The following is a 9,842-nucleotide window of genomic DNA, read 5'->3' as shown; positions in this document are numbered from 1 at the left end:
TCGACACCGACCATATCAAGTGGTAAACTTTATGCCCCATCCTTGCTATTTCCTTTCTATCATTGTTATGAAACAACTCGTGTGATGCTCGATAGTTCATTGTTTTCATTAATTGTTATATTTAGTGTGCTTGTGGCATGGCTAATCAAGCCTCACTAACATAACTGTGAGTTTTTGTTTGTCTGTGTCCATTTTAACGCCATTAAGGTAAACCAATCACAATTATAAAGGCAAACAAGGTCGCAGGTCACAATAATTAGTTCTGAGAGATTGTTTTATGGTCTAGCTAATAGAGGAGGAATTCAAATTTGAACCAGAACATTAAAGTTTGAGAGAACAAGGGGACGGGACTCAATATACCATAAAACAATAAATTGAGTCCCGTCCTCCCAGCCAACCCGCAAAAACAATAAATATAAGCACCCAATGCTGATCATATGTCTGTCAATCTTAGATAACACAATGTTCAGAGTTGGGATGTTAATGTTGAATATAGCAAGCTATCATGCATGATTACATTTTTCTCTACTATTGTTATGCAGCAGTATTTTCCTTGTTAGAACAATTTTTGTTAACTTGAACTATTTGGCAAACAAGGCCCGAGAGATCATGCACCGGCAGCTGCAGCTCCAGCTCCAGCAGCAGAGTAAGCACCTTCAGAATCTTTCTTTACATAGTTTCTGTTTTGTTTCATTCATCTTATATCTCCAATTTCTAATGCTTATAGGTCACCAAAGAAGGCCAAGAAGTGAACGTTTGACCTGAAGCTTTAGCTTTCTGGTACGATGAAGGGTTAGCCTAATTTTGGAGAACTAGAAGTTCAGAACTGTTTTGTTTGTCACTGTGTCTCTCAGATACCATAGATATCATATCGTGTTTGTTCCGTTGGATGTTGCCGAGATTTTTATGCAGAGTTCCTTAAACATTTGAGATTACTATATCAGCTTATGCTTTACAAATCTTGTGCCAGCTAATTTGCGTTATCTGATGATAATCATGGTAGCAGTATCTACTTGCTTTTTCATGATGGTAATTCTCTGAAGCAACGTCTGGGTTCGCCCTTGGCCAGCAGCTTTGGGACAGATTGCGATCGATCCTCTTAATTCGGTGGTAGCAATATTCATACCGGAAGTCATCTTAATTTCTTTCTGGATACCGTCGTCTATACGTCCTGCTGCTCTTGCATCTTCATAGTTACGGTATGACTTGCATTGTACTCTGCTTCCGTCTGGTCTAACCATGGGAATCAAATCATCAGTGCAGGTTTATTGCTTGGATTAAAGCTCTTAGTGTACTAGTACTTATTAGGAGCTTCCTCCGAGCTAACCAGCAAAAGAAAGAATGGAACCACCCAATTTTGGTAAGACGATGTTTGGTGATGTTGTGATGCAACTGGACGATTAACAGCTAAGTTGTTCCTTAGTATGGTGTTACTGGCTGTGTTTGGTTCTAATATGGTCATCTAGAATGAATGAAACTGGAGTTTGTCTTGTGCTTTGATCTGGTAACGATTGGTCTGCTTGTTTGTGGAATTACGTAGCGAGGGCATTCATAGAGTTTAGTTTCTCAGTAGGTTAACTAATAGTGTATGTAACTAATCAATCTGATTGTGATCATGTTGTATGGTTGCCAAATCTATGTACCTGCTATTTGCTACAACTGCGAATGTGTGGCTTGGAACTTGTCAGTTGTGTTTAATTTAAGAAGAAATGCTGTTCAAGAAGTCCAAATTCCCCCAAATCCTTCACTCTCCTGAGTCCCGTGAAGTGAAAGAGTGTTTTGTGAGACTGCAAAGGCAGTAGCTCTCTCGTCACTGTTAGCCCATCGGACGTGCATCCTGAAGATGTTCACCTGCCAACGCTCTCTTGTTCCTCCGAATTAGTTTGTGTGGTATGTTTTCTTGTTGAAGAGAAGAAGCAAACATGTTGCTGAAACTGGTCCTTTTTGTTTCCCTTTGATTTTGTGGCTGTGGTTCATGGCTGGCAATTATGATGCAACAACTCATCTACTGTATTTTTGTAGAGCAACAGCCAACAGGCAAACCATTAAAGCAACTTACTGAATTAGCAGTTCAGACAATACATCAACAGATGCTCACGTGCAGTGCTTTTTTAAGCATGCTCCTTATACATAATAAGAACAGGTTTTGGTTTGTAAAGATGATTATATTAACCAAACAAGAATAAATAACATTATTCTTGTCCTATCTGACTGTTTTGGCGACCGACGTCTCATAAGCTCTGTAGAGTTGTCCGGTTTTCCTCCTTTTCCAAAAAATAAGCTCTGTTGAGTTGTCTGGTTTTCTGACTTCACATTCATTGCATTAGTTTCATATAAAAATTGAATTAACAATCACATTTTTTTACTTAAACACGTGTTTTGGTATGGTATCCATTTTATTTCCACCCTGACTGGCAATTCAACCGACGCCAATAAACTTTGATTTATATACATATGTGTAACTTCTTAATAAATGCAGAAGGACACACTCATGCTATTTCTTCTTTAAAAAAGAAATGAGTGTTCTGTTTTTGCTCAGGTATGCGTCGAATACTTTGTCCTGGTTTGCTAGCTAGTTGGTGTAAATTGCCACAACAACTGGCATGTGAACTTTTTTTGAAGGAATAATGGCTTGGCCACACGCTATGTCCTTTCACTTATATATAAATAACTACTTTCGCGTGCAGCAAATCATATGTACTTGCTAGAGGGATACTGGCCAAAGTGTAGGAGAGGAGGAAAAACAATGAGAATGATGGGTGTCACCGGGGCGGTCAGATGGTGCAACATCTGCGGAATAAGATGCATTGGGAATTTTATTTGGAGAAAGAAACAGGGGTCCAGTCTAAATTCATGTTCTCAAGCTACAGTTGGAAGGGAAGCCGTCTGCACCCATTCAAGTTGGTGCAACTAGGTCTAGAGAGTGTCGAGCTCAAGGTCTACTTTAGGTGGTGTATGAGTTGAACATGTCATGTGTTTGTGGTGTACTACACTCTTTCATGCCGGTGAACTATGCACATGGTGAACGCTCTGCCATCTCCGCAAGTTGTTTCTCAGTATCTTGTTGATGGTCTTCGGTCTATGCTCCTGTAATGACCACTTCTTGGTATGCTTCCATAAATGTTGAGGCAGAATCATAAGTCCATCGCTTCTTTTATCTCAAAAAAGAAAACAGATATGATGCAGGAAATACGTGTATAGTTACACAAGGGAATTGGCAAGAATAGAGTTGTGTGATGGATGAGCACCTCCATTTGATTGTTTGCAGACTGACCATTCAAATGTACAAATTGCTGCAAGATGTGCCTCCCCCTCTCCCCAAATGCTCCCCCTCATGCCAACACTTGTTGATTTTGTGACGTTAATTCAGTTTGTGCGTATGTACTTCGCGTTGTGGAATGTAGATCAACTGCATGTAGTTCTTTTCCCGTTTAATCTCACCAAACAGATTTAAGCGAGGGACGCCCCGTGGGTACATTTGCATGAAGACCCTCAACTGACAAAGTTTGCGCCCAACCTATCACAAGATTCCCTCTGAGTTGACCCTCCGTGACAGTTTCTCCCACTAAGTGCAGGCGGTAGTGCTGTCCGTGACGGGATCACACTCGGGACCGAGGTATTGGATGTTTAAACCTCCCACCACAATAATAGACATGTATTAGGAAACGATGTGATGTTTTGGTGGCATGGCTACCCTTCGAAAACCCCCGGGCGGCCTAACCCTGGCACATTTGACCGGGAAATCTAGCCCGAACGGTGTTGAACTAATGGACTTTTCTACATGGTTGTGCTAGGTTAGTCCATAGTAACATGAAAAGCAAAGTTTGAGCCCAACCTATCACGAAATTCCCTCCGGGGTAACCTTCCATGCCAATTTCCTACTCTAAGTGCAGGCGGCAGTGTCATCTGCAAAGGGGGGGGGGGGCACACTTTGGAGCTGTGTGTTAGGTGTTCAATTAAACTTCTCACCACACTTTTATACATGTATGAGGATCCAACGGAAGTTTGGCTTGCATTGGTGCCCAACGAAGACCCCCGAGCGGCCTAACCCTGGCCCGTTTGACCGGGAGATCTAGGGCTTTGACCTGAGATGAACAACGTTATACCAATGGACTTTTCTACCTAGTTGTGCTAGGTTAGCCCATAGGAACATGAAAAACAAAGTTTGAGCCCAGGTTATAACAAGATTCCTTCCGGGCAACCCCTGGTGGCAGTTTCCCGCTCTAAGTGTTGGCAGTAGTGCTGTCCGTGAAGGGGTGACACTCCGCTATGTGTTGGGTGTTTGAATCTTCCACCACACTTTTAGATATGTATGAGGACCCAATGCAAGTTTTGATGGCATTGTTACCCTTTGAAGACCCCAGAGCAGCCTTACCCTGGCACATTATTAGACCGGGAAATCTAGCCCGAACGGCGTTGGACCAATGGACTTTTCTACCCAGTTGTGCTAGGTTAGCCCATAGTAATATGAAAAAGGAAAGTTTGAACCCAACCTATCACAAGATTCCTTGTAGTTTAACCCTCTGTGCCAGTTTCCTACTCTATGTGCAGGCGGTAGTGTCGTCCGTGAAGTCCGTCACATTCCGGAGCTGTGTGTTGGGTGTTTAAACCTCCCACCACACTCTTAGACATGTATGAGGATACAATGGAAGTTTTGGTGGCATTGCTAGCTACCCTCCGAAATCCCATGCGGAAATGTCGTATGTAGGGGCGGCCATGTCGACGGATTCGAACGTGCCGATCCATAGCGATAGCCATCTCACTGGAACTCCACGCCAAAGTTCTTGGACAGCTTCTTCCGCATCCCGAAGAAGTCTTGATCTTTGAGATTTTCTATGGTGGCATGGTGACGGGCGGTTGCAGATCGAGTGGCGGCTGCCGAGTTTCAAGAGGAGCGCCGACGGTAAGCGACGAGGAGCGGCGCGGTGCCCGAGCATCTAGCTTCAAATGCAGCGGCGGGAGCTTGAAACGGGCGGCTGATTGGTGTCGGCGGGGCAACACGAGAAGCTCAAATCAGGCGGGAGAAAAGCGACGTCCATGTGGTGTAGGTGTCCGGCTGGAATCGGGCGGTGGCGTGGGAACTCGAATCGGGTGGTGGCGAAAAAGCGGACGATTTTGAGGCATAGGGTTGCGGAAAAGCAGCGGAACCGGTGCCGGGGAAGTATGGAGGCCGGATCTGGCAACAGGTGTGCGGCGTGAGGTGTGGAGTTGGTCGCGTGGTGGCTGGGGAAGAGGGAAAGTGGCGGTTGGGCGGCCGGCGGGCGGCTGACGTTTTACATTACCAGGGGATGGATGAAAATTTGGATCTTCAAGTGTTGTATTATACATCGCTTAGAGCCGGTGATGTAAACCTTTGCCTTAGATGCACGTTTGGTTCAATGTCTTTGCTGGCAAGAGCCAGCAGCTAGTCGTTTGGTTGTGTCATGGGCAAGGTATAGCTCGTCTTCACAGTATTCAAATCCAAGTAGCTTATAACAAGTGCACCATCACTACAATATCGTTGAAAAAATATCAGTGAAACAGGCAGATCAAGTTGTAAATAGTCATGCAAAGTTCAGCGCAACTTTATGATTATAAATTCAACACTTTGTGAATATAAATTTAACACACTTTGCAAACACACTGACTAATAAAGAATTAATCTAAGTAACAAGCTTATTTATCCGGAATGAAGAACTCTGTGACATCATTACATGCCAACATGAGGCGTGGACATTATTAACCTAGGAGACGATGTTGGAAGACATACAAAATAATCCAAAAAATTTACACTAAAATGAATCACATGTTAGGAGGAAAACGAACGTGTTCAGGAAAGTTATCACCGACCCAACGCCACACGAACTCTTGAATAGCAGCCATCAGCCTCCCTTTCAACATGGAAGTGACTTGTTCATTGGTGGCCAAAGATGTGTGTAGTGCAAGTCGGATGAAGAGAGGGTATTCTTCCTTGTCAGCAATTTTTTGAATAAATTCTCATTCAGGTTGGTCACATGTGTGAAACGCATAGTATCCGACATATCATGCAGAGACCGCGTCATGTCTCGGACTACACTCTCATTACACTTCACCCTCTTACCTTTATCGCGTATGCCACCTCTAGGACACTTCGAAGATGAGCTTTCATTATTGGTGTCATAAGGAAGATGATATGAATCATATTGTGTTGCAGGATCAACCTCAAACATGAATCACATTCTTCTCGATGTCACCAATAAAATCCTTGTCACGAGCATGAACACGGTCATAGGGTGTTTGAAGGACCGTGAACTCTCCGGTAGCATGCTTATCCTGAAATATGAACTCCATCTCATCGAAGTTGGCAATAGGCACATTGATATATTTTTCCCTTTTGTCTTCGTTCTGGAAGAGAGAAGGAAGCATGAAAATGTTAGTTATAAAAGACAAACGATAATACTATATGGAAATATAATTTGACAAAAATCAAATGTAGTGCTCACACTCTTCATCCGAATAACTTCGGCCTCATCACATAATATTATCTTGTTGACATCATGAAAATTGGCACCGCTTAAGTTCTTTGCCTCCAATATGATCTTCCACTGATCTTTCCGCTTGTGGAACTTCTGATAAACTTGCCTTTGTGTCACTATGGGAAACAGGAGATTTGCCGTCGGTACTTTCTTTGCCGTCAGCATTTCGTCGGGGCAGACGGCAAAGAAAAGGTTTGCCATCATCAGCAAACGGCAAAATAGACTTTGACGTACGCAAAAAAAAAGACGACAAAGAGTTCACTTTGCCATCTATAAAAATAAACACAGTCGGCCTTTTTTATTTACAGACGGATCTCTTTGCCGTCTGTAAAAAAAAAGGCAGACGACAAAGATCTTTGCCGTCTGTATTTTTAATTACAGACGGCAAAGTGAGCTCTTTACCGTCTAAACTAAATAAAAAAGCAGACGACAAAGAAGAAAGACACCAGCGGATCGATCCCACATATCAATGACATGGCATGATCTGCTCCACACAAACCATCAGCCCCACGATCAGCGCTCCATCCCACCATTCTCTCTTTGCATCATCCCGATGACCCCACACTAACACGCATAATCTCTCCTCCCACATTCCTCTCTCTACATTGTACGTCTCTCTCCCCTACCGGAATCCAGCTGCCCCGCACCGCTCGCTGCCGGCCACCCCTCCACGCTCGTCGCCGCCGCCGGCCACCCCGCCCCCTCTCCACGGCCCCATCACCTGTGACAGAAAACCTCGCCGCCCAGCCAAGCTTGCAGCCGCTGCCAAGAACCCTACCACGCTCGCCGCCGCTGTCGGCCACCCCGCCACTACCGCCATTGCCGACCACCCCGCCACGGCCACCATCGGCTCATCACGCGTGGCCACAACTCCGGCGTCCCGCCACGCCCACGGCCGGCCACCCCTGCCACGCTCGTGAGACCGACGCCGGTGAGGCCCTACCGCGTGCTAGCCGCTACTAGTCTCCCTGCGACCTCTCGTTCCTCCCTCGCGTTCTGTACTCCTTGAGCCGCGGCGGCAGCCGGTGCCAGAGGCGGAGTAGATGACGATGTTGATAGCTTTTCTGGAGGCCAAGCTTCGCGAAAACAAGGGGAACGACGACTGCATGCGTGGATGTAGGGAGGGGCGGCCCGGTCCAGCGAGGCAGCTCCGGCGAGGTCTTGGTTGCCATGGTGGGCGACCACACACGACCGATTTTTTTTAATTAATTAAAAGCACTTTGCCTTCTGTTTAATATTGGGCTGACGGCAAAGCGATGTGGGGGGCCACCCGCTCAAAGAAAACCCTAAACCCTACTTTGCCTTCTGTCGCCGATAAAAACCTGACAACAAAGTTAGCCCGATGAAAAGCTCACGGCAAAGTATCTGTTTGCCGCTTTAACTTTGCTGTCTCTCTTTGCCGTCAGCTAGTTGACGGCAAAATATTTGCCGTCTGTATTTCACTCTTTGCCATCTGTAATCGCCAGGCGGTAAACTAGCTGTTTCCTGTAGTTTGTGAAGGCAGTGGTAAAGTTTGCATTGATTTGTTTTCCATACTCCTCATGGTGCATCTCTTTGAAGACAACTTGTTTTTCCCTCAGACTGAATCTTCTCTTTGTAGTAACATAGCATTTCATCTACAACTTGGGGCTGCCACGCCACATTGTTACCTGCCATATCCCTGTGGCATCATTTAAATTTTATAATTCGTAGACAGAATAAAACCTCTGAGATGCATATCGCATCGCACTCGTACAAGGGAAAGAAATCATGGTTACAAATTCAAGAAAGAAAACACACAAATCGTTCATCTAAGTGGTAATACAACTTAGAATCAACAAATTCATACAGAATGCTTGAAAAAAACCCACGTCTAACATTATCCCTATTTCTCCACATATCTCCGGCCATGGTATCCCTATATCTAAGGACCTCCTTATGTCCCTCAGGTAAATCCCTTTGGACATGGCCAGCTGATCTTATATATTGTTCAAACCAGTTCTCATTGTAGACCAGTTCATGGGGACCCTTGTTTAGTAATGTCCAGTTGTGAAGGATACACCATGCTATGATGACTTGTACTTCCTCTGTAAACTAATATAAGAGTGTTTAGATCACTACTTTAGTATTCTAAACGCTCTTATATTAGTTTACGGAGGGAGTACTTGTGAAGGAAAGGTATAATAAGTCCTAGTTGTCAGAACTTTGAAACGGTTCTTTAAAGTTCCAAATTCCCTTTCAACAGTAGTACAAAGGGATGAGTTCCTTAAGCTAAATGGCTCATTCTGGGTTCTAGGTCTATTATTACCCCTCCATTCACACAAATGATATCGAGTTTGACAGAACGGTGGTAGGAATCCTCTCCTAGCTGCATAACCCGTATCAACAAGATAATATTTACCTAACATGACATTATGAAAAATTTATCACTCATTCACTCTGTATGTTATATGTTCATATGTGAAAAAATGCAGGCGCCTACCTTCAGGGACTCTGAGGCCATTTGGATGCTCAGGAGAATGTCTTAAAACAGTCGAATCATGTGCCGAACCCTCCCAGCCTGCACAAGCATAGGTAAACAACAAATCAAAGTAGACCGCGACAAGAACATTTTGGGTAGGGAATGGTTTGCCGCCACGAAATCTGTTGAACTATCCGAGATGGAATGTTACATGGAACATGTGTACCATCAATAGCACCAATAAAGTCCTAAACATATTTTTTTGCGAATGAAAGGATTGTATTAATCAGGGTAGCTCATTACAATCCTGCTGGCATAAGGTGCCAATCTCATCAGGTCTGTTCCACAACCAAACAGCAGTACGAGGGATCGAAAGTCCCATTTGAGCTAACATATTACTAACTTTATTTCTACTCCTACTCACATGTGAAATCACATGCTCTGGGCCTACAGAAAGAAGCCTCTTTATTTCGCCAACTAGAGCTGCCACATGTGATCTATTCTAGTCCGTCTCCATGATCATGTTGGCTGCAGTGGTGCTATCAGTTTCCAGTATGAATGGTTCATTGTTGCTCCACTCTAGTGCTAGGGCGATTCCCTCCCTACATGCTTCTACCTCCGCCTCAAGTGGGCTAGCGCAGGAAGTAATGAACCTGCATGATGAATAGATGATTGCCCCGGTCTGGTCGTGATGGATCAAACATTCAAGTAACAGTTAATTAGTAATACACCTACTGCACTATGAAGTTATTATAAAATTTATGGGTAACTGATACGTCCATTTTGCATCATGCTTTTATATCGATATGTATTGCATTATGGGCTGTTATTACACATTATGTCACAATACTTATGCCTATTCTCTCTTATTTTACAAGGTTTACATGAAGAGGGAGAATGCCGGCAGC

At 44.2% G+C, this 9,842-nt stretch overlaps 1 pseudogene; it reads right to left on the bottom strand.

The window, feature by feature from the left end:
• Positions 1 to 5,873: 5,873 nt before the first annotated feature.
• LOC147963502 (uncharacterized) lies at positions 5,874 to 9,316 on the bottom strand (annotated as a pseudogene).
• Positions 9,317 to 9,842: the final 526 nt, after the last annotated feature.

The sequence above is a fragment of the Triticum urartu genome, chromosome 6A (genome assembly GCF_056163025.1).
Source record: "Triticum urartu cultivar PI428250 chromosome 6A, HENAU_Tu73, whole genome shotgun sequence".
NCBI classification, from domain to species: Eukaryota; Viridiplantae; Streptophyta; class Magnoliopsida; order Poales; family Poaceae; genus Triticum; species Triticum urartu.
This window is presented reverse-complemented; position numbering and strand designations above follow the sequence as displayed.